A 26,672-nucleotide genomic window follows, 5' to 3' on the forward strand; every position below is an offset into this window, starting at 1 on the left:
TGTAAGGTTGGACTCTAAAAAATTTAATGGTGACAAGAATTTGGAATTCTTACACTTGTAATAGGAATTTGGAATTATGATATGAGTATCATTGGAATCATGTCCAATTGATCTATTCACAAAGGAAGGACAATAGAGAGACATAGTATGCATGTTTATTACATGGCATGACTGATTGTTAATTCAAGTGTTTGGTTGATTAATTGAAACATTATAGAATTAATAAACTCTAATTAATATGATGATTAAATAACAAGTGTTTTATTTATATTCAATAGTTTTGAGACCATAGTTAATTAGGTTATTATTGTGTTTCACTTCGCATGTTTTACTTCCCGAATAATTGGAGTATTTAAAACATCCACAGTCGATCATACTTTGGAAGTAAGTAGTGAATTAAGACTGTCGTGAATTTGATTATAGATTGTCTAAGGGTTTAGACATAACAATGGTTTTCTGAAACACTCACAAGTACTTTTGAAATGGGGATTTGAGTATTAGATTAACTCAGAGAATTACTTCATGGATTTTATCACGGGTAATTTTGAGATGATAATATCTTATATTCTTGAAACGGAGACATATGAGTTGTTATTTACGAGTCAGTTGTGCATTGATAATACGTAAACACATCATTAACTTGGTGTTATAAAACGTATTGTTGTGCATGATTTGATGAGTGAATAATACAAGGAATGAGTCAAAATTTATCCGTTCCTTTTGCCTAACGGGAAAAGCGATATTTGTGCGCCTCTCGATGATTTGATGATGACATCTAAAGCGCTTGGCCAAGCCTAGACTGAATTGATGTTTTCAATTAGTAGTATGATATTAGTCGTCATAAATCGGAAATTGGGAAAAAACTTTTGACAGAGAGATTGATTATAATCCATGTCTCATGTCCATACGATATCTTGTGGAATGGAGGAATATTTGATCCCTTATCTAAGGATACGTAACTGACTAGGTCAGAGTTCGAAAGCGGCTTTTGAAAGCTACAATTGCTGGTCAAATTTTGAAGTCATACTTGCAATCATAGTTATTAGACTTATCCAAGTAGGAGACTGTTAGATTAGGTGTCTAAGCCCATAACTATAATTGGTATGTACTTGATTTGATAGTAGCATGGTCCTTTTGGGTTGCCTTCACTCTAGCAACTTGACATGATAACTTTTGGAGAGAGAGGTTGAATTTATTATTTGGAATAACAAATTGATTTAGTAATGTATTATGAAAATAATATATCAATTAGAAATCATGTTATTTAATTAGTATTTGATCAGAAATTAATTTGGAATTATTGGGATTAAAGGAACATGGGCTATTTTGCAAACCATTGATTGTTGTGAAATTGGGCTATTGGACTCCTTAGATGGGAGTGGACGAAAACTATAGGGAGGCCCTATAGGTTTTGTCCAAGGCCTCTAGGTGAGGAGTCCATGGGCTGCTTAGGCCTTAAGAAGGAAATTAGGGTTTCCTCCTGAAAACCCTAGCAGCCCTGATGTGTGTAGACTCACTTAGTTTTAAACCTACTTTTAATTATCAAATAACACACAAAAGGCAGTGAACCTATCAATTGTGGTATAGCTAAATAAGCAGGGTATCGAACACAGGGAACGACAAATTAAACTAAAAACTAATTTAATCTAAGTTAACTAAGAAGTAGAGGTTTTCTTCTAGTTTTACAAGACTAGAAACTTACTAACTATTACTAATTTAAGACTAGAAAATAACGACTTAACTAGATTCAATAATTGGAAAGGAACTTCTGTTTAGTTCAACTTGGTTAACTCTATGGTTGATTTCAAGGTAATGGTGCAATGGATTAATTCTTTCGTTGGTTACCGATTCAAGTGATTAGATTCGTATTCACTACCCTAATCCTTAGCAAATAAACTAACTTAAACAGTGGCCAATTGTCTAATTTAATTATATTCACTAGATTAATTATTCGGGTTAAGTTAGACTTGCAATAGTTAACTAATTTATTCTTTTAATTAACTCCTTGTTTGATGGTCATCTTACAAGCTTGCACATGAATTTACTCAATTTTCTTATTAATTCTAGTTTCATATTCATTAATCCTAGACATATAGCATAGTGATCACATAGCATATGAGGTCAATAATCAATAGATGTTCATGCTAATTAATTACCTTCCTATTAACAGAAAATCAATTATCATTCACACACAAGGTTCTTTAGCAAGCTAAAATAACAAAAATTCACCAACTTGGAATTAATCCTACCAATTAATCAAACCATATTGTCAACTTTGTATCCCCAAACAGAAGTCTAAAGGTTTTAGCTCATAATTAAAGTAAATAACAGCAAACAAACAAAGTCAAGTTGCTTAATCATGATGAATAAACAAAAGAATAAGTGGAATGATGAAATTTTGCCTTAATTACTCTCTGGAATTGAATTCTAGCTTCCTTCGTCGTCTTCTAGGGTTTCTCTGGCTTCTCAATCGTAGCAAAGTACTTCTGAATCGTCCCAAAACTCTTTCTATCGATCTATGGAATTATCTTTAAATATACGAATCGACTCGTCGAGTTATGTGGTGACTCGTCGAGTCCCTCTCACATTCCCCGTATTGTGATAACTCTCTGGGATCCCGAGTCATTATCTTCTCGATTCTTCGATTGGACTCGCCGAGTAGCCGATATGACTCGCCGAGTAGATGCCATTTTTAGTGTTTTTCTTCTTGATTCCATTCTCGATCTTCTAACAGTTTCTCCCGCTTCCTTTCGCTTCCGAGCTTCATCTTTGGACTGAAAAACATAATTTAACACTTTTAAGTACCTTCTGTCCATAATATGCAATAATTTAGCTAATAAATGAGTAAAAATGTATACTTAATATGAATTAATTATGCACATATCAAAATACCCCACACTTGTCTTTTGCTTGCCCCCAAGCAAAACTGAATTTTAAACATATTAGAATCATATATAACAACTCCAATCTAACCCAACCATTATGCCAAGACCGCAATGCATGCATTTGTGTCTAAAATTTTTCCTAAAGACCTCCCATACTCTAAATACTCACAATCCTCATAAACACTTGCCCACTCATCCCGAACTATGCTCATTTTATGCAACCCTCCGAATCCATCCGCAGAAAACCTCTTAACCTCAAGGTGTTTTTAATTGAGCAACCCGAGCATACATAATCTAGAATTACAACTTTTTGATACCACTATGTAGCTCTTTTGGATTCTTCACTTCCTTGATAATTTGATCTTTGATTTCTTTGAATTCACCACCTTTATTGTTTGACTTTTGGGTATCTTCAAATTTTTGGATTTCTTGGAATTTTGATCTTTTGATTTTCACTTTAATTGCTCCAAAATTCATACAATTTCTCTTGTAATTCTCTCTCTTTTTTTTTTAACATGTAACTCACTTTTTTTCACTCAAATCCCTACATGCTTAAGCAGGGGCGCTCAACCTCAACCTTTATTGGTTAATGATAACAATCTTCCTGGATACATTTCAAGTTTAGGCTGCTAAACATATTGCATCCCTCGGGCCGAGCAGGGTCGTGTTTTTGTCCCATGATTTCACTAGAATAAGGAAGCCACAAATGCACTAGAACGTATATAGGCTCAACTAAACATTTGGGTTTTCATGCAATCATCAACACAACTCTAACATGGAGTCCTAATTTTACTTTTACCAAAATTTTCTAATTTAGATCCTAAGTAATACTTTCGGTATGCAAAATTTTAAAATTAGCCTAAATTAAGACTCTAAATTTTCTAATATGTAACCAACCCCCTACCCCACACTTATTTGATGCAATGCCCTCATTGCATATTATGCATGATAAAGAACAATAAAATAAAGAGAGATTTGGAACAAACTCCCCTGGGATAGTAGTGGCGAGGTTGATATCTCTTCTCGTCAGCTCCATCTTTAATTGACTTTAGACATGGGAACAACTCATCCATGTCTTGGGTGTCAAAATCTCGTGTGGTACGGTCTTTATAAAAGCTCCAAATATAAGGGAAAAACTCTTGGAAATGCTCGGAAAATGATCTTCAAAGAATAGAACCAATGCCCATATCGAATGTCATCAAATCTTCAGCTCAAACGTAAGAAGAATGAGCGACTCGTCGAGTAAGTATGTAGAATCGCCGAGTTGAAGCGTAAATGGCAGAAGAATCGTGAATTTTCACATGGACTCGACGAGTCCATAAGATGCACTCGGCAAGTAGACCACTGTGTGACAAAAATTTTATTCTGCCCAAGTCCGTTTCTGATGTATGGAGCTTATATAAACTAATAATTTCCCTCATTTATCTTCAGGGAATAAACACTCTATAACCCTTCTATCAATTGGACTCATAGCTTGACTCAAAACTTCGTTTCCTCTCTCGCCTAGACTCGATTTCTCGCTTCATCAACCTTGACTCTAGACCCTCACATGCAATCCTAAGCTTCAAACTGAAAAGATCAAAACAACACACTAGTAATAGAAAAAGGAAAACAAACATCAAAATTAAATTTCTAAATTACCCTAATAAACTAGAAGTTTAAAAAGAAAAAGAAAAGCAAACTCTAATGACGGGTTGCCTCCCGCCAAACGCTTCTTTTTAAGGAGTCATTAGCTAGACTCCTTCCCGTCTACGTTTCGTCATCTTCGAGCATCGGGAATGCACGCCTAGTCCTTTGTGGTTTGTACTTGGTCTTGTAAGCGTGAATCTTTTTCTTGTAAGCGCTTTTCAATGCATCTCTTTTCTTTTTCACAGCATCCTCCTCAGCTGCTTGGGCTTCTCTTTTTCTCTTTTTCTTTTTTAACCCATTCTTCTTTACCTTCTCTTGTACCTCCTTCTCTTTAAATTTAATCACTTCATATTTTGTAATGGTTCGTGCTTTAGGTTTAGTAGTGAATGGTCGATCAGCTTCCACCCTTCTTCCCTTTATGTCTTCATCCTTTTCTGTGTCCAACCCTTCTCCAAATGGAATTGTATCAAGGCATGCCACCTCGGCGTCTTGGACTTCCATTCCTTTTCCTTCTTCTGCTGTTTGTTCTTCCAAAGAATCATAAATAGTAACTAAATCCAGGGTATGTGAAGAACTATCACAAACGGACCAACATTGGCCAAGTTTTTATTAAATTCGACTGGACTCGTCGAGTCCATCAAGGTGACTCGGCGAGTCTGATCGGGTTCCATCAATTCTGGAGTGTTTTCTGAGTTGGCTCCTTCCAGTAGCTTTTCTAACTCCTCCAAGTCTTTGCTAGCATCTCCACCTTCTTCAGAGTGTAGGAAAAACTTGCTTGGATCTTCTTTTAGCAAAATTTCAAGCTCTTTTTGTAATATCTCATCATCCAATTGGATAAATGAGATTTCTTCTCTCTTTTCTTCTTCTTGCTTGGCTTCTGGAATAGCTTTAAACATTACCGACTCATCACCCACTCTCAATGTCAATGTAGACTCACATATATCAATTAGAGCACACGCGGTGTTTAAGAATGATCTTCCCAAAATAATTGGTATTTTGGGGTCTTCTTCCATATCCACCACCACGAAGTCTACTGGAAAAATAAACTTGTCCACTTTGATAAGGAGATCCTCACAAACGCCTTGTGGATGAATTATCTTTTTGTCCGCCAAATGGATCCTCATATTTACCGGCCTTGGTGCTGGTAAATTCAGCTTCTTAAAGAATGAATAGGGCATCAAATTAATGCTTGCACCTGAATCAGCTAATGCTCGGGTAAAAACTTCATTACCAAATTGGCACGGAATCACCATATTTCCCGGATCACCCTTCTTTTCAGGTAGCTCACTCATCAATATTTCCGCGACTTCAGCCAAATCTTTCCTAGCAGCGAAAAGTCCCTTAAGCAAGTTGAAGTACTTGGGTGTTTGGAGCATTGTTTCCACAAATGGCACATTGACTTGTAAAGCTTTAACATGCTCCATGAAGGTTCTGTATGCTTTTACTTTTTCTGCAGGCATGGCTTTGATTGGGTATGGCAGAGGAGGATTATAAGGCTTCAAAGTACTGGCAGTTTTATTATTTACGTATGGACTCGTCGAGTCCATTGGAGTGACTCGGCGAGTCGGATCGGGTTTTGCTGGATCTGATTCTTCTTCCTTTTTTGCCTTCTTCTTGGAGATTTTTAGTGCTTCTGTGAATGTTTCTTCACTTCTGGAGGTTATTACACTTACATTCTCCATTCTTGGATTGGGTTCGGTGTTACTTGGAAGTTGACCCAGTCTTCTATCATTCACTTGATGCGCAAGCTACCCCAGCTGTTTCTCAATGTTGAGAATTGATGCTTGCTGATTCCTAAGCATGTTTCTGGTCTCGTGTATGGCAGCATCGTGATCACTGTGTCTTTTTTCGGACGCGGCTATGAATCTAGTGAATAACTCTTCTAAATGGGCTTTCTTTTCTACCGGTTCTTCCTTTTGGTATAGTCCTCTCTCCTTCTGCTTGCATTTCTCCTCCTTTGCCTTCTTATACTCCTTGTATGGTAGCCAATCCTTCTTAGGTTTCCGCCAATTTTCATCATATCGATCACCACTTGAATAAAAGACGTGAGCTTTCTTATTTCCATTCTCATCCAAATCACAATCCTTTGTGAGATGGGGCCCTCTACAATTTTCACATCCTACCCTAATAGCGTGGATTGCTTGATCCATTTTTGTCATTCTTCGATCTAAACTATCAAGCTTAGCTATCACCGCCGCCATGCTATCATTTGCCGCGTTCACTACCCCACGACTTACTTCGTTTCTCGGATTATGGTATTCTCTAGAGTGCTTAGAGAATTCTTCAATTAATTCTTTAATTAATGGGGGCGCCTTCTTTGTGAGCGGGCCTTGAGAATCAAGCAATTGCCTTGTGGTGACATTGACTCCATCATAGAAGATGGAGACCTCTTGTTGGCTATTAAGGTCATGGTGTGGGCAATTTCTAAGTAGGATCTTGTATCTTTCCCAAGCTTCATAAAAAGATTCTCCGGGTTGTTGCTCGAAGTTGGCAATGGCTTTCTTTAGCTTGGCTATCTTGGAGGGCGGGCAGAAATGGTCTATGAACTCTTCTTTCATCTTGGCCCATGTGGTGACCGATCCGGGAGGAAGTGACTTTAACCAATCTTTTGCAGCCCCCTTAAATGTGACAGGAAGCATGCGAAGAAGCTGGGTCTCGCATGGAACATTAGGCACGTTGAAGTAGTCGGCCACATCATTCACTTCATCCAAGTGCTTGTAAGCGTCTTCGTGATCCTTCCCGTAAAAAGGAATCTCCTTGAGTTGGGCGAGAATATGGCCTTTTAGTTCGAATGTAGCGGTCGCGGGAATTGCGGGTTGCACAAGCCCCGACCCGGTGTCATCACGCATCCTTTTCTTCCATTCCCCCATGGGGACTTCATCAATGTTAGCCACTGTGATAGCTAACTCTTCTTCGGAATCGGTTTCGTGCTCGTAAGTATGCTCTTCTTCTTCCTCGGTCTCGTACTCGATATCTTCTTGAATTGGTTCTTCAATTGTTAACGAGGCACTGGATGCTCCTGATTTGCTGCTCCTTTTCTTGCTGAAAACGGACTTTAAATTCTTGAGTGGTGAGTTCTTTGAAGTTGCGGTTTCTCCAACGGCTTTTCCTTTGCTCCTTCTTAGTGCGGATTCCGGGTCTTCCAAAGGAGGGACCAGAGGTGTATCAGATCCTCGGGTCATGAAACAACTGTAAACAACAAAACAAAAGAAACAGAACACGTAAAAAGAACAAAAACGAAATAAAAAAATAAAGACTGAAACAGCGATGGACTCGCCGAGTCTGCTCGAATGCACTCGGCGAGTTCAAGGCAAAAACTGAAAAAAATTCTAGTTATTCTAAAAATGGAATTTTAATAAAACTAAATCTACTTACTGAATTACTTTGTAAATAACTTTGTGTAAGATAAATCCCACACAAAGGATTGATTAAACTAGAATTTAATATTAATTTTCGAACCGTTCCCCGGCAACGGCGCCAAAAACTTGATGTGTGTAGACTCACTTAGTTTTAAACCTACTTTTAATTATCAAATAACACACAAAAGGCAGTGAACCTATCAATTGTGGTATAGCTAAATAAGTAGGGTATCGAACACAGGGAACGGCAAATTAAACTAAAAACTAATTTAATCTAAGTTAACTAAGAAGTAGAGGTTTTCTTCTAGTTTTACAAGACTAGAAACTTACTAACTATTACTAATTTAAGACTAGAAAATAACGACTTAACTAGATTCAATAATTGGAAAGGAACTTCTGTTTAGTTCAACTTGGTTAACTCTATGGTTGATTTCAAGGTAATGGTGCAATGGATTAATTCTTTCGTTGGTTACCGATTCAAGTGATTAGATTCGTATTCACTACCCTAATCCTTAGCAAATAAACTAACTTAAACAATGGCCAATTGTCTAATTTAATTATATTCACTAGATTAATTATTCGGGTTAAGTTAGACTTGCAATAGTTAACTAATTTATTCTTTTAATTAACTCCTTGTTTGATGGTCATCTTACAAGCTTGCACATGAATTTACTCAATTTTCTTATTAATTCTAGTTTCATATTCATTAATCCTAGACATATAGCATAGTGATCACATAGCATATGAGGTCAATAATCAATAGATGTTCACGCTAATTAATTACCTTCCTATTAACAAAAAATCAATTATCATTCACACACAAGGTTCTTTAGCAAGCTAAAATAACAAAAATTCACCAACTTGGAATTAATCCTACCAATTAATCAAACCATATTGTCAACTTTGTATCCCCAAACAGAAGTCTAAAGGTTTTAGCTCATAATTAAAGTAAATAACAGCAAACAAACAAAGTCAAGTTGCTTAATCATGATGAATAAACAAAAGAATAAGTGGAATGATGAAATTTTGCCTTAATTACTCTCCGGAATTGAATTCTAGCTTCCTTCGTCGTCTTCTAGGGTTTCTCTGGCTTCTCAATCGTAGCAAAGTACTTCTGAATCGTCCCAAAACTCTTTCTATCGATCTGTGGAATTATCTTTAAATATACGAATCGACTCGTCGAGTCATGTGGTGACTCGTCGAGTCCCTCTCACATTCCCCGTATTGTGATAACTCTCTGGGATCCCGAGTCATTATCTTCTCGATTCTTCGATTGGACTCGCCGAGTAGCCGATATGACTCGCCGAGTAGATGCCATTTTTAGTGTTTTTCTTCTTGATTCCATTCTCGATCTTCTAACAGTTTCTCCCGCTTCCTTTCGCTTCCGAGCTTCATCTTTGGACTGAAAAACATAATTTAACACTTTTAAGTACCTTTTGTCCATAATATGCAATAATTTAGCTAATAAATGAGTAAAAATGTATACTTAATATGAATTAATTATGCACATATCAAGCCCACAATTATATAAAGACCCCATCACCTTTGGATTTTCGGCCAATGCTTGCATTTTGAATACAATAGCAGAAATTTGGTGCCAATTCGTGCCTCTTTCCTCTCATCATCTTCCCATTGGTGTTTGTGAGCCATTAAAGGTGCAACATTTAAGGCACTAAACTTTCTAGAGTCAAGGATCTTCAAGGTGTTCTTGTTATTGCTACATAACAAGTGAGGTAAACTTCTAAACCCTAATTATATGTAGATTTTGAATATATATATATATATATATATATATATATATATATATATATCTAGGGTTTTGCTTTGGTACTCAATTTTCATGTTCAACTAATGAAAAACTTAGATCCAAAGCAATTTGAACACATAGGTTGTAGTTCTGCTCATAACCCATCATAAAGTTTGTACCTTGACAAGTCTTTCATTAGATCTCCATGTTTGAAGTTTTAAGAGTTTTGTCCCCAAATATTGGACCTTTATGAGTTTTGGGCACTCCATGGGTTTGTAGCTGTCCTTTCATGTATTATGAGACTTGTGGATTCATAAAAATGGCAGCTTGATCACTTCTTTTGGTTCATCCATGAGCAAAATAACTTAGAATGTGTTGGGAGTTTATGAATGTTGTTTTGGGACATTTTTTAGCCATGAAAAGGCTTAAAGTTGATAAATTTATGGTTTTAGACGTGTTTGAATGGCCAGATCCGTGTTTGGGAGTAATTGTCTTAAGGGTTTAAGACAAAAGTTGGTAGAAATGGGAAAAGATAGAGTATGCTGGGCGTACTCCTGCCTACGCCCTACGTAGCCGGTCCAAGCCTTGTTATTTTGCTAATTCGAGTTGTACGCCCCGCATAGAGTGTGGTACGCTCAACGTACTCACCGAGTGTTGACTTTTCTTGACTTTGACCCTTGGTCAATATTTAGAGTTTTTGGACCATGAGAAGGGAAAAATGGTCCTTTTACCCTTAGAAGGTTTAGTCGTGGGATTTGGACTCGCGAGTGAGTTTTTGGACCTTAATTATTAATTAGGGTTAATTATTTTATTGACTTGGAGGAGTCTAGATCCGGTAGTTCGGGTGCTAGGTTTTTTGTGTCGTCTGTATCAAGTAATTCTTCTCACTTACTAGGCGGATTTTAGATCCGACAGTTCGGGTGCTAGGTTTTTCGTGTCATCAGTATCAGGTGAGTCTCCTCACTTACTCTTACCTGTATGGTAGGATAGATTTATTTATGAGGACTAACTGGGTCTAGCTGTTATGATTATGTTATGCTATTTAGATATGACCAGGGCTGCTGATAGCCAACCAATCTTGATGATGACCCACCAGGTGTGCTGTTAGCTCGTAGGGACTACTGAGAGTCCTCAGGGTTGCTGATAACCTATAGTTGTTTATGTATGATATGTCTTATGTGGTATCTTAGGGAACTCACTAAGCTTTGTGCTTACAATTGTTGATTTATATGTGGCAGGTGCTTCACAGGACCGCAAAAAGCTGAAGGTTTGATTGTACACACGCACTGGGGGATTTACTACTGGGACATGTTTATGAACTCTGATAATTATTGTACTGGTTGTTTTGGGATAATTATGTATTTGATAACTTGGTTGTGAAATCTGATTTTGGTAATTTAAAAATGAAAATTTTTGTCTAAATTTTGAGGTGTTACAAGTTGGTATTAGAGCCCTGATTTGAGGGATTTGGATGAACCTCTGGGTGAATCCAAACTCAAACTAAGGATCTAGAAACTTTTAAAGAACGTAAAAAGGAATGAAGACTTTTACAGGAGAAAAACCCAGAGAAGCAGTGTGTACAATCAAACAGCGCTCGAGCGGTAGTTTCCTAAAATACCATAATTTATACTCCCTCCGTCCCAAAATTATACTCCATCTTTCCTTTTTGGTTTGTGCCAAAATAATAGTCTACTTCTAAAAATAAATAACATTTTCACCAAAATACCCCCTCATTATTACTTAACCAACTAAGCATTTAATGTAACATTAAATCCAAAGTAAGAACAAAACTATCATTTTATTGTATAAAGTTAGTGGTAATTAATGCTTCCTTAATCTGTGTGTTTTTTTGTTTGTGGACAATAATTTTGGGACTGAGGAAGTATTATAAGTAGTGAAGAGCAGATAAATCTATAGTGACATGCCAAGGAATCTTCAAGGAATAGTGTGGTAAAGTTGCTTGATTCGTGATGCCTTAGCCTAGGAGTTCGTTCTTGTGAGATTGAATATGTCCTTACTATTTGCTTAATGTATGCTACATAGTTTTACATAGTTAGGATTTAATAGCCTTAGAATGCCTGATTTGGCATTTCTTCATGTTCCTTGTTTGGTTGTGGATTTGAGGTAGAATCATTTATTCGAATGTCTACTGAGTCTCGTATTATGTACAATTGGCATATGTGAAGCAAATGGCGAGGGCAACGAAGATTTTGTGAGGCAGAGCAGTACTGGCCTGCTGGGAGTAGTCTGGAGTTACGGTCTAGATGCTTAGTGCTGGTTCTAGCGAACCAGAAGGATGAGTCCCTAGCTGATTTGAGGAGGTAGAGTCATTGCGACTTGGGGTCTTGAGGGTACGACTCGAGACAAATACGGGTTGGTGTGGAAGGTAGTATTGGGCCCGTACTAATGGAAGCACTGGATCCATATGCGGCTTGAGGAATAACTTCAAGGGACTAAAAAGCTTGTAGGGATGTGAGTGTCGATATATGCACTTTAGTCTATTTGCTGATAATTTTCTTATTTGTTTTCGTATGGTGGTTACCCAAGGTTTAGGAAGCAAAGATCCTAAGAAGTTGAGTGCTAGTGATGATGAGAACCGCTGGATTGTTGCTCCAGAGGTGGCTGCATCAATTAGAGAGGTTATCTTGAAGATGTTTAGGTTTGTTAAGACCACATTGATTGAGACTTTTGATGAGCACTATGTTGCTGTCACTGAGGCTGTTGCTGCCGCAACCACCGCAACTCTTACTGCTGCGATACCGCAGGGGGGGGGGGTGATTTGTTGTAGTATGGGGAGTTCACCAACATGAAGCCACCAGAGTTTGATGGGACCCAAGATCCAATTGCCACTATGAGATGGATCTATGACATTGAGGGATGTTTCTATACCTAGCTCCTGTCCAGGAGAATTTGAGGGTTCGATTCACATTGAACCTAATTCTCTTGGGAGTGAAGGACTGGTGAAAGTTTGTGAAAGATGACTGCTCTATTGCAAAGCATACTACGATGACCTAGGAGAGGTTTACTGAGATGTTCAAGGATGAGTTTGTTCCCGCGGTCGAGCGTAAAAGGTTGGCGCATGAGTTTCTGTGTTTCAAGCAGAAGACAGAGACGGTGACTAAGATCACCAGGATGTTTCATGAGAGGGATTTGTTTTGCCCTGAGCAGGTATTCATGGAGCAGGCCCATATGACTTGGTATTTAAGTATTATGAGGAGGGATATCCGAGAGTTCGAGCTAGAGACTAATGCTAGGAGGAGAGAGATCGAGCTCGAGACCCATACTAGAGACGAGACGGAGACCCAAAGGAGAGATAGGAGGCCAGTGTAGTCGCATCCAACAACTAAGAGGCCCAAGCCCGCTGATCAGAGTGCTGGAGACCAGAAGGGCTGCATTTGTTGGAAGTATGGAAAGGGACATGATGGACCTTGTCTGTCATGGTCAGCTTGCTACTTGTGTGGCAAGGAGGGGCATATGGCTAGGGATTACCCCAATATATTTCAGGTTTGTTTCAGCTACAACCAGATGGGCCATGTGAAGGTAGATTTTCCTCAGCTTGCTTCTACGGCGGTCCAGACTCTCGCCCCCGTGACCCTGCGTATCACTGATGGCCGGAAAGGGCCATGGCACCGAGGGCTTAAGGTAGAGCATTTCAGTTGACAACAGAGGAGGCCTACGTAGCTCCATAAATTGTGGTTGGTATGTGTCCTTTATATTTCTGTTGATTTATTTATGTTGCTTATATTATTGATTGTGTAGGTACTTTTCTTGTGAATTATGTGCCTGCGCTTGTGCTGTTTGACTCGGGTGCGAGTCGATCGTTTGTATTATCATTATTTTGTCACGATTTTAGTATTACGTGAGAGACCTTGAGTAGGTCCTTGAGAGTATCGATACCTGATGAGCGTCCAACATCTGCTACTAATGTCTACCAAGGTTATGTATTAGAGATCTTCAATGTTGGATATCGGATAGCAAATAATTATAATCTAAATATAATTAAGAGATAAAATGAAATATTATTGAATTAAAAGATTATAGTCGGATAAAACTTAAAAATAATTTTACCACTGAATATATACCGAGTAGTTAATGAAAAAATATATTTCTTCAAATGAATTTTGAATGGTGATCATGAGTTGGGCTTGACCACGCCATGATGAAGGTTTGCCACGGCGCGATGGACCGTTGATTGTTGCACGTTGACTTTTAGTTGAATGTACACACTGATTCATGGAGCAGGCCCATATTATTGAATTAAAAGCTTATGCCGAGCTTAATAAGCGACATAATGCATGCATGAGACTGAGAATCTCATAAATCTTGCACCTTTTTGATAACAGAGACCATATCAAGCTCATATCTAATAGAGCAATCCCACAAGATGACTTAACTCCTCAAATAACCCAAAAAAGGAGCCCAAAGCATAACAAAGCACAAAATGAGGAGATATAAACAGTTATAAGTCAAGGTTCAAACTTGATACCATAGAAAGCTTTCACAAAGGAAGATGGTTTTTGATCTAAAGCCTTCTCACCAAGCAAAGCAACTTCAAGCTCTCTACTTCCTTCACAAAGGCACAAAATTTGCACCAATGACTTCTTAATAGCTTAATAACACCACAAGGAGGCTCAAGGTTCGATTTAGGGTTTTAGAGGCAATGGAAGCTGGTAAGGAGGACTGTCATGACGACTTAAGCCTTTTATATAAGATGAAACAACCTAAAAATTAGGGTTTCCTTCCCAGCCGCCAACACAGTCTGTTAAGATACCACAACACGTCATGTTGGTCCATTAAAATTCGCGGGCCAAAGTCATATCACCACGCCATGTTGACGCTTCAACAAACCATGTTTAAAGGGAAATCACAAACAAATTGGGATGAAATGTGTGCTCTTGGTCATTCGATCAACGATGACCCAAATCGAATTCACTCTGTGCACAGTCCTGGGAAGCTTCGTGATAAAATCCATACTGATGTCGTCCCATTTCCACACGAGAATCTATAACAGCTGCGTCTTGCTATGAGGTCGTTGATGCTCGGCCTTGACTTTCCTACAAGTTAAGCTCCACTCCATGTACTAGGCCACATCCCACTTCGTGCAGGGCAATCAATAATCAGGACGAACATCCATATACATCTTCGTCGCCTGGGATGAATGGAGAACCTCGACTTGTGAGCCTCCTCCATCGGAATCAGAAGTACACCGCCCCAATAAGGACCCTAAACTCGTCGATGTAGAGTCAATAATCCATGAATATCATAATCCAAAGAAGCCACCTGACCCACAATGCACTCGCTCTTCTTGTCCTCTTCCTTCATGGCCTTGGCCTGAGCCTCACAAATCCGCTCCAACATCGAGTAATCATAGATATCCTCAAACCTATGCCTCTGATCGGGGCCACGACTACCTCGCAGCTGAGAGCATTGACCACCACATTGGCCTTCCTCGGGTGATTAAGGATCTCACAATCAAAACCATTTACCACATCCAAACATCAACGATGCCTCATATTCTGATTTGGTTGATCCATCAAGTACCTCAGTCTCTTGTGATTTGTGTAAATAGTACAATGGACCTCATAGAGGTAATGTCGCCAAATCTTGAGGGCGAAAACCACGACCCCCATCTCTAAATCATGCGTCGGATAATTCACCTTATGAGGCTTAATCTGCTTCGAAGCGTAAGCGATCACGCGATCCCTCTGCATCAACACTAACATAGACCAGAGATCAAAAAATCACAATAAACCACAAAATCATCAACACCCTCTAGGAGAGTCAGAATTGGCGCCTCACACCACCGCTATCTAAGAGTATCAAAAGCTGTCTGTTGCTCAGGACCCCAACAAACCTAAGAAAGCTATGAATCTCAAATGGAGACCTCAGAACCTCCTACTATATTACAACCTTGACCTTGGCTAGATTGACACGAATATCCTTCTCATTGACAAAGTGCCCCAGAAACTACACCTCGTGCAACCACAACTCGCACTTGGAGAACTTTGCAAAAAGACTCTCCCCCCTCAAAGTCTCCAGCACATCCCTAAACCGCTCCTCATGCTGCTCCTGAGTCTTGGAATAAACCAAGATATCATCAATAAATACTATCATAGACCGACCCAGCATCGAGCTGCACACACGATTCATGAGATTTATGAACATGGCTGGAGTATCGGCGAGCCCAAAAGGCATCACCATGAACTCATAGTGGCCACCATAGTGGCCATATCGAGTCTGGAAAGTTGTATACTACAGATCATCATACCTGACTCACATTTGATGATAACCGAGGTGCAAACCAATCTTGGAGAACTAAGATGCACCCTGAATCTTGTCGAAAAGATCATTAATATAAGATAAGATGTGTTTGTTTATGAACTAAGATTAGTGAAGGGAGCAATAATATTGTTGTTGGTGGTAATAATAGGATTCATCAACTGGATGGACCTATTCCTGATCCCTATGATGATGCACTCTCTACACCAAATGTAGTAATCCTTTTGTTAAAAAAAATGGTTGCATTGTAGTCACTTGTTTGTTAAGTTAACTAAATGATTTGTTTTGACTTTTGAGTGACGATCTACAACTATCAAGGAGTTGTGAGTGAAGACTATAATGTATCCAACACACCTTCCCCACAAGGTAAACTACATCTACATGTACTGGTTTTTAGGAGTCTTTTTGAAGTCTGAAATTGGTATTTTTTTTTTTTGTGTTCAGAGCTGCAAGCAGCGACTCCTACCATGGTGAATTAGAATGATATTTTAGATGAAGATGAAGATGAGCCTGTGAACGAGAATGATATTGATGGTGCTTATTTTGGGACGACTTTGCCTCACTTGTTCCTGATGAGTTATGGTCACCTGAAGCCACAAAAGGCCATACAGTGCTACACCCCAAGAGTATTCGGCTTCAAGTTCCACAAACCAGGACTTATCACAAATCTCAAATGCAATGCTTAAGTGGGTGGGTTCGGGTTCTAACCTTACACAGGTATGTATGTCCTGAAAATGTGAAAAGTTTATCATGGTCTTAAAATTATTATATCAAAAGAAAGAAAAAAATTAAATTAGTAGATGTTTCAATGTGGCTGTCGTTTCTGATTTTTTTTCTAATTAAATTTTATGAGGTCTAAGAAGTTATATGGAAAATGTTTTATCTTTCTGTATGTTACACTTTCTAGTAGAACTAATGTAATGTGATGCTCTGGTCTGGTCTGTACAAGCCAAGGTAGTTTCATTGTATTCCTCTTTGTTTTGTTTTGAATTTTTATTGTTGTATATTTGTTTTGTTTCATGCACGAATTTTGATTGTTGTATATTTGTTTTGTTTCCTGCACATAGATGCTTGCTTTAGTTTAGTTTACACAAGTTGCATTGCAACAACACAGTTTGTCTGTGCGTGCTCATACTCATAATAGTACATTACAGTTATCTTTTAATTTTTATATTTTTTATGTAACTAACTCTTCATAAGTCACTGCAGAAAGCATGAAGAATTTGCTGCTAAATTTCCTGGGAGGTGAATCCCCAAGGTCACGAAAACTTTTTTCACATATCACACAATTTATGTGTCCTTTTTTTAGTGTTGAACAACACGTATTTAATGTTAAAAAATTGTTGCATGTATCCTAAATATGTGTTGAGCTGCCAACTCTCACTGATAAAGATACGGAGGTGAAGTTTCTCTTTTGTGACTCCATTAGACGTTTCTTATCACATACTCATTTAAGTTGTAAGATTTATGGAAAATTGTAGGTTATTAGGAGATGGGGAGTGCGTAACAAGATTTTTGCAAAGATAGAAAATTTTGAGGTCGGATGCCCACATTTTTCAAGTTGTATGTAATCAAATTGTCTCTTGTGTCACATTGGGGAGATTACTTTAATGTCACATTGAAATTTCATCGAATAGTATAGCGATAAATAAAAGAAATAACAATGTACTTTCATCTATTATTTGTATGATATTAAATTTTATGGAATGGATTTTATTTTTTGTATATGGTATTTTATTTTCTATTATGATACATTAAATGTAAATTTAATTTGAAAATTAGTAAATCCATAAATAATATTTTTTTAACATTTAAAATTACGATACGCAAAAATGCGTGTCATCTTCATTTATGACATGACCTTTCTTGACAGGGGCTTTAATGATAAGCAATGCGAGTCGTAAATGAGCTTCATAAATGTGTGTCGTAAATGTGCGTCGTAAATAGATGACGCGCAAAAGTGTGTCGTCTCTCGTTATGACAGGGCCTTCCTTGACACGCATTTGCGCGTCGTCTGAGCGTTTTACGACACACATTGCGCGTCGTAAAAGGCTGTTTTTCTAATAGTGGCAAATTGTTTCCTTTTTTGGGGCTTGGTAATTGAGATAAGAGTTGGGGATATGTGAATCAATCTAAAGGCCAAACATATTAGATACTTGACAAATCACCAAAGAATGAAATTTTACTAAAAAAAAACCCTCAATACTACCTAACAAAATGTAAAAGCCTAGCCTATAATTGAAAAAGTATGATCCTCTCTCTCTCTCTCTCTCAAATACATGCATATCAATATCAGTGTATTACAATACTTCCTTGTATATATGTATACAGGCCAAGGTCATACACATCTAGCACTGTAATTGTAACAAAACAAAATGTTGGAGGTGACCATAAGAAAAGGTAAGCAAAGGGTAATTTGGTATTTGTTTCTATTATTGTGTATTACAATACTTCCTTGTATATATGTATAAAGTTTGTTCTTATTCAGTTTTGCCTTTTACCATTGATTTCCTTATTGAGCCATTGTACTTTGAAAATGTTAATTCTTACCTTCTGTCCATGTAGGATCCACCAGGAACCGGAAAAACACAAACAATTCTTGGGCTTCTTAGTGCCATATTACACACTAACTGAGTATCTAAGTCTCTTAGTAATTTTGTAAGACATTGATTACTTGAGGGTATTTTAGTAACATTGTAAGAGATTGATTACTTGAGGGTACTTATGCTACATAATGTTATATTCTTTTGTTAACATTATCCTTAGTGCAATGAATTATCTTTATTGTTTATGGTATTTTATTTTGTATTATGAAACTTTTAATGTGTTATTTAATTTGAAAATTAGTAAATCTATCAAAAATATATAATTTTAAAAAATATTTAAAATTATGACACGCAAAAATGTGTGTCGTCTTCCTTTATGATACGGGCTTCCTTAATACGCATTGTGTGTCATACACACGCGCGTCGTAAGGTTACGACACGCAAATGCGTGTCATCTTTCTTTATGACAGTGCCTTCCTTGATACACATTGCGTGTCATAACTACACGTCGTAAATGCATGTCATAAATGCGCGTTGTAAATAGACGACGCGCAAAAGCGTGTTCTCTCTCGTTATGACAGGGCCTTCCTTGACACGCATTTGCTTGTCGTTTGAGCATTTTACGACACGCATTGCTCATCGTAAAAGGGTGTTTTTCTAGTAGTGTGTCTTCACTTTGCAAAGGTGTGTGTGTATGCTAAGTGGTACCCATCCCTTCTTGGTGTTCATACTAACAATACACGATGTATCTGGTGTAGTAATATTGTTGCTACCGCGCCTTTCCCCCTCTGGGCTACATGTCCGGGGCTGGCGCTTGTTCTTCTTATCGGGGGTGTGGGTGTCTTTCTGCTCGTTTTTCATTATTTTGGATGTGAGTATCAATGTTAGTCTTCATTTTGGGATGCACATGGTGGCCCATGCGGCGATTGCTCAAATTAAATTTGTTCGTGTGTTAATGGTTGCGACCATTGTTGAACCTTTGGTTGTTCTGAACTTGAGGGTGTCATGTATTGTCGATGGGATAGCCTTTAATTGAAAAAGAGCCTGGCGCCCAAGGATTATATCATTATTGGACCTTTGCTTGACTACCGAGAACTTGATTATCCTGGTTACTTGTTCCATCACATTGGCGTTGATTATAGTCAATGGTAGGTTTGTGGTACCGAGTGGCCACAACTTGTGTCCCGTGAAGCCAACGAGTGGTGCCTGGGCTGGGCTTTCAGGTTCCTTCTCCAACATGATGGGAGCTGCTTAAAACAATGTTCATAGAGGATATCGGTGTTGCTACCTCTGTCGACTAAGGCTCACCAGGTCTTCTATTGTATGACTGTGGCAAGGATTATGATTGGATCCGTTGGGTCCCAGTCGGGCACTCGCAGGTCTGATGGGGAGATACTGATGTTTATAGTGCCTCTGTGTGGTATCGCATCCCTTTGGCCGGCTGTTGGTACGTGTCTCAATCCTTGGGTCTTGCTATTGTGGAAATCTCCTTTTTGTTGATTGGTTGTTTGCTTGCTTCCTTGAGGGTTCTTCCATCTTTTTGGTTAGCTTGGAACTTTGACCGTAGGGTCCTTGCTATTTCTCTTAGATCTCCATTCAATTGCTTGTCCGCTCCTTCGCTTTTGAGTATTGCCTATTTTTCGTTCAATCGATTGTCTTTTCCTTCTCTTTTGGCGTGAAACCTTCCATTGTATCGGCAGAAAGGGCAAATTGTTGAGTCATTAAAGTGACCCTCTTGAATTTCTCCATACCGCAGTCAGCACCGCAACCGCAACCGCAGCCGCAGCCAAGATTTTCTACTTCAGTCATCCGCAACCGAAGTCCAAGGATCAGCAATCTTAAGTTTGTACTCAGTCTATATTGTCTTATCTATTTTACTTCTATTGTCCAGTAGACCTTGCATGGCTACTCATAGAAAACTTTATGTATTGTAACGCTTGTGTCTCTATAAATAGAGACCATGCTCTTTGTATTAGTACGCATCTTCAATTTCTAATATATCTTCTCTGGATTTATCCTTTCTATCTCTTTCTTACTCAACCATACTTTCTACTGTTACATAGCAGATTGCAATCACTCTTCAGAGCAAGTCTTTGTGACTTAATCACTAAGTTTGATCTCACTTACTAACATTGGTTTGAATGCATTCCAAGTTATGAATCAACTTATGTGTATACTTGATATAACAATTGTTGTCATTTACATTATTTTACTTTCCGCATCTAACATTCTAACTTCTAACTATTAGTATTATTGTTAAGCTAACAGATCCTTCGAGATTAACTATTCCGCTATATACTTGTTCTAACAGTTTTGTTCAAGTGTGTCCTAAATTTTTTCTCTCAACAATTGGTATCAGAGCCAAAGTGGTTGCTTTTTGAAAATCGAAACTCTAATTTTTCGAAGAGCCTTCTATACCACTAAAGCTCATTCCTAAACAAAAAAAAATTCTTCAAAATGGCACAATCATTATCACTGAATGTTTCCAACAGTGTTGGTGGTTCTAATCGAGCCCCAATACTGGTTGCAAATAAGTATCATCACTGGTCTCAAAGGATGGAAAGATATCTCAGAAGACTTGGTAGAGATGTCTGGAGATCCATAGAAGAAGGACCCCACGTTCCAGTCCGTACCCCAGTCCAAATTGATGGAGCCACAACAAGGCTAGGAGTAGGTCAACCAGCTTTGAACCGTCCCACAAAAGATGATCTAGAAAAGATGGAAAATGATGCTATTGCCTTTTATGAAATCTCCTGTGGAGTTGCTCATGACAACTTCGACATCATCATAAATTGCAAATCAGCAAAGGAGATTTGGGATGTTCTAAAAAACTTGTACGAAGGTTCAGAGCAGGCTTAAGACAAAAAGCTCACTACAACACTCAATGAATTCAATAACTTCAAAGCCCACTCCGGTGAAAGTTTGGAAGACTCATTTAAAAGGTTCAACTTGATCGTCACAAAACTGTCCAATGCGGGTACCATCCGCAGCAATCATGAAACAAATCTATAGTTCCTTAATGGCTTAGGAAGACATTGGACAATAGCCAAAATGATTGTTCAAGGTGACAGGAAGATTCACTAATTATCTCTCTATAAGCTTTATGGAGAATTGCAAGCTCAAGAGTCTACCGTACTCAAGGACTGCTCAGACTTCGGAGGTCCACTTGCATTAGTAGCTCAATCACCTCACACTCAAACCTATCCCACTTCGTATGACTCACCACCGCAATCATATGAAGCTGACTTAGAATATAACGACGAAGAAGAGTTTCAGAATGCCATTGCTCTTATCAGTCAAAAATTTAATCGCTTACCACCTTCATTTCGCAAAAACCAACAATACAATCGACCACCTTTTGACCGCAACTTTCAAAATAATCACTTCCGTTCCACAAAGAACCCTCTCCCTCCATCGCAGTCTCAGCAAACACAGCCCAAAGAAGTACCACCACAGTCCCAATCAACTGACTCTGACACCTCTTTAGATGACAAGAGTGACATTATTATATGTCACAAGTGCAACAAGGAAAACTATTTTGCCAAGGACTGCAAGGGAAACGTAGTGAAAGATAGAGCCTTCTATCTCAGAATGGCTCAAGAACTAGAAGACAAAGAAAAGGGAAAGGCCTATGTTGCTCAAGTGAAAAGGAATCATCAAGTGTGGTCATCAGGAGATGAAGATGAAGATAATATCAGTAAAGGAAAAGGCAAGATCTGTATGGTAGCAACTATTGATGAAGATGGCTCAACCAATATAAAGAAGAACCATTGTTATATGGCTAAAGATGGAACTCTCGGCATTGTGGAATAGGTAAAACTTATGATTCAAACTTTAAACTACAACATGCATGATTGTCAACCTTTCATAGACACAGTCAATGACACTTGTGTTGCCGTCCTTACAGACTACAATAAAGCCCTAGATGAGAAGAACATCGCTTCGCATGAGATGTTCCATGTTAGAGGACGTTTGGACAATAAGAGACTCAAAATGGTAATGTTAGAGAAGGACTTAATGCTAGAAAAAGATGCTAGAATGTTAAGTGAAACACAATTAGAAATAGCATTAAATCAGAGAGATCTAGCACAGAATGAAATTGTACGTTTAAATCTTTTAATTGAAAAGTTGTTTAATGAAACTGAGGCCATTGAGAATCTTGTTAATAATGGGAATGTTGATAACACCTTTAACTGGGGTTGGTCCAATGGTTACCCAACCGCAACGGACTCCTCACCTCGGTTCACACCGGAACGTTCCTATGTCCCACCAGACCGCAACTTCTTGTTTCCGTTCGATAACAAAACATTTCCTGAGGATATCCAAGTCCACTTTGGAAAAATTCATGATCTGAGTAATAATTGTGTTATAGAAGAAATTCTCCCTAAATTCCCTTCTCATATTGATAACACAGATTCTCAGACATCATTTGTAGCCGATGAGGAAATTGTTATTGAAAGTCCTGAAGTCTCTTTAGACTACCCATCCTTACAGTCTGACCGCAGTGTTTCTGACCGCAATCATGTACTGCAAATATGTCCCATTGTCCAATATTAAATGTCCCATAGAAGTGTCCACCAAGACTTACTCTGCAGTAGTCCAAAGTACTACACCACTGATCGAAGTCAAAAGTTCTGTGACTATTGAACCAATTAATCATGAGTTACCAATTGAAAATTTTGAATATGGTCAATGTTCTCAAAGTCCTTACTTCTCAAGTTCGGATGAATCGAGTCACTATTTTTCAAAATCCTCAAAAGATTTAAGGAAACCGCAATTAAATGTCACAGACTACGGTTCTCCTAAGACCGAAGCAAAAAGAGCTTTTAAAGAAGAATTTCATTCTCGTGGAAAGCAACAAGAAATTTGTTCAAAACTTAAAAAACCTGTGAAATGTACAAAGTCAAAAAGTCCTAAAAAATTTGTTTTCTCAAATTATCATTTCAAGAAAACTGTTCCCAAGAAAAACAAAAAGGAAGGAGTTCACTGTTTTTGACAATACTCAAAAAGCATCCAAACCTAAGGATAAGTCTTTTCGATCAAATGGTTTTCAAATATATTCTCTCAATGATCCAAAATGGAAAGGTATTCCACCTACTCCAATCCTTCTAGTGTCGGTTTGAAAATATCAAATATAGAAAGGAATTTTGCCAACTCCGGCACTCAAAAGGTCACCTCAAGTGTTTAAAAAATCACATCACAAAAGGTCTGCACGTGTTCTTACACCTGCAAGACCTGCACAAAACGCTTTTTCAAAACACACAAACAAAAGGGTCAAATCTCACAATCCTCGGAATAGACAAAAACATACTTTTTCTTCAAAACCTCAGACCAAGTCAAATGTCAGGGAAAATGACAAAAAGTTCTCGTGTCAATGTCAATGTAAAGAATTTCTCTCTCATGACTCATCTAATCTCTCCAAAAAACCTCGTAATTATCCACAATCTCACAAAACTCCAAAGAACTTCAAACACCCAGGACTAGGCTTGAAAGTTGACTTAAAACCTGTCCCTGCCACCTCGCATCATGCATCGATTAACTCATCGTATGTAACTCCGGGATCCAAACTTGCTTGGGTGCGTGCCTAAATTAACCACTTAATTTCTGTAGGCTTTGTGCAAGGAGGATCAAGAAGAAGAATGGTTGATCGACAGTGCCTGCTCCTTGCACATGACCGGAAGGTTAGAGTACCTTCGGGATTTCAGACCTATATGCAATGGTGGAAATGTTACTTTTGGAAACAATGCGAATGGCATCATACGAGGCTATGGTGTTCTCACTACGGGGAACTTTTCCATTCAGAAGGTTGCTTACATAGAAAGTCTTAAACACAATCTCATCAGTGTTGGCCAACTATGTAAAGCAGGCCATCGAGTGGAGTTTGATGATCAATTCTGTTACATAATGACAAGTGATAGAAGCTCTTGCTTAATCAAGTCACGATCCGAAGGCACAATGTATCCTCTGGACGTCTCTCTCATCATTGGTAAACCGCAGGTGTGTTTTCTCTCTAAAGCCGTATCCGAAGTTAGCTGGTTATGGCACCACAAGCTCGCTCATCTCAACTTCAAATACATCAACACCTTAGTCACTAAAGAATTGGTTAGAGGTCTACCCACTCTCAAATTCAGCAATTACACTCTGTGTCCTGCTTGTGAATGTGGTAAGCAGTCAAAAGCAAGTCATCCTATAGTAATTGATTCATCCATATCCGAACCACTCGAACTTCTCCACATTGATCTCTGCGGTCCATCAACCGTAGCCAGTCTTCATCCTAAAAAATATATACTGGTTATAGTTGATGACTTCACTCGCTTCACTTGGGTATTCTTTCTCAGACTTAAATCCGAAACACCGCAGATTCTCATAAACTTCATCAAAGAAATAGAACTTCAGATCAAGCTTTCGGTAAGACGCATCCGCAGTGACAATGGTACTGAATTCACCAATCATCCACTCAACAACTTCTTGGTGTCAAAAGGGATTTCACATAACATTTCAGCTCCTTATACACCTCAACAAAATGGTGTTGTTGAATGAAGAAATCGCACCCTTGTTGAAGCAGCCAGATCCATGCTCAACTTCTCCCATATTCCTCTTTACTTCAAGGCTGAAGCTATAGCTACTGCATGCTTTGTTCAGAACCGAAGCATTATATGCAAACGCCTCAACAAGACACCATATGAGGGCCTCAACAACCGAAAGCCAAATGTTCGTTTCTTTCACATCTTTGGGTGTAGATGTTTTGTGATCAACAACCGAGATCAACTTAACAAGTTTGCACCAAAATCTGATGAAGGTATCTTTCTTGGTTATTCCACAAATAAGGTTGCGTATCGGGTTCTCATTAGACGTACAAGGTTAATCGTTGAAAGTTTTGACGTAAAGTTTGATGACTCTTACATCCGCAACACCCCTCCATCTGGTTGAAGTAAACTATGATGATCTCTTCAACCCTGTTGAAACGGCAAAACTATCCAAAGTTCTTGCGTCTCCCGCAGCTCAACAACAACATGCTGATGTTTCTGGACCATCTCTCTCTGAGGTAGCATCTCTCAATACCTCCACCTCTCCTGTTAAGCGGGAAAGCGCTACTCCGGTTCGTACTACAACCATCGAGGTTCCAGTATTTGATGATGCTCAAGCTCTCACTCTCATAAAATCAACTGAAACTTCGCATTCAGATGAACATCCATCAGCAGTACAAGGGGAACCTTCTCAGCATCCAGATGAACTCCCTTCAGCAATCCAGGGGGAACCTTTCCAAACTAAAGAAAATGCCTCTCTCGCTCCAACAAGTCAAGATGATTCAGTAGGTTGTTCACAAATCCAGGGGGAACTTCCTTCCCAATCCGAAGCAACCTCTGATATTGAAAACATTCCTTCAACCGCAGCTGCTGATCATCTGATGCCTCGTCTACATGTATGGACGAAGGATCACCCACCAAGCCAAATTATTGGCAACCCATCCACAGGTATTCAAACTCGATCTGCCAAAGATTTATCTAATCATCGTCACTATGCAGCATTTATGTCCGCAGTCGAGCCTCGATCTATCAATGAAGCATTATTAGAACCAGATTGGATTTCTGCAATGCAAGAAGAACAGGAAGAATTTGAAAGAAACAAAGTGTGGCGACTTGTTCCCATTCCACAAGGCAATACTATTGTTGGTACAAGATGGGTTTTCAAGAACAGGCTAGATGAATCCGGTGCGGTTATCATAAATAAGGCAAGGCTAGTTGCTAAAGGCTATAGTCAACTGGAAGGTGTTGACTACGATGAAACATACGCTCCGGTAGCTAGAATGGAAGCAATCAGAATCTTCTTAGCATATGCTTCTCACAAAAACATCAAAGTACATCAAATGGACGTTAAGAGTGTTTTTCTCAATGGGGAATTAAAAGAAGAGGTTTATCTTCAACAACCTCCTGGATTTGAAAGTATCGAGTTTCCTGATCACTGCTACAAGCTTCATAAAGCAGTCTACGGTCTGAAGCAAGCCCCTAGAGCTTGGTATGAAACTCTCTTTGAATTCCTATTATCTCCAGACTACAAAATAGGAGTGATTGATCCCACACTATTTAGAAATGCAAACGAGTCTCACCTTATGCTTGTACAAATATATGTGGATGATATCATCTTCGGATCATCAGATCAAGGAATGGTGGATGAATTTGCTAAGCTCATGAAAAACAAATTTCAAATGAGCATGAATAGAGAGATT

At 38.6% G+C, this 26,672-nt stretch overlaps 1 non-coding gene across 1 annotated transcript; it reads left to right on the top strand.

The window, feature by feature from the left end:
• The first annotated feature begins 6,917 nt into the window (after positions 1–6,917).
• Positions 6,918–7,024, top strand: LOC145049094 (small nucleolar RNA R71). The gene has a single exon (XR_013683209.1). It is a non-coding gene; the product is annotated as a small nucleolar RNA R71 (small nucleolar RNA).
• The last annotated feature ends 19,648 nt before the right edge of the window (positions 7,025–26,672 follow it).

Source organism: Lactuca serriola, chromosome 4 (genome assembly GCF_051521515.1).
Source record: "Lactuca serriola cultivar US96UC23 chromosome 4, Lser_US96UC23_V15, whole genome shotgun sequence".
NCBI classification, from domain to species: Eukaryota; Viridiplantae; Streptophyta; class Magnoliopsida; order Asterales; family Asteraceae; genus Lactuca; species Lactuca serriola.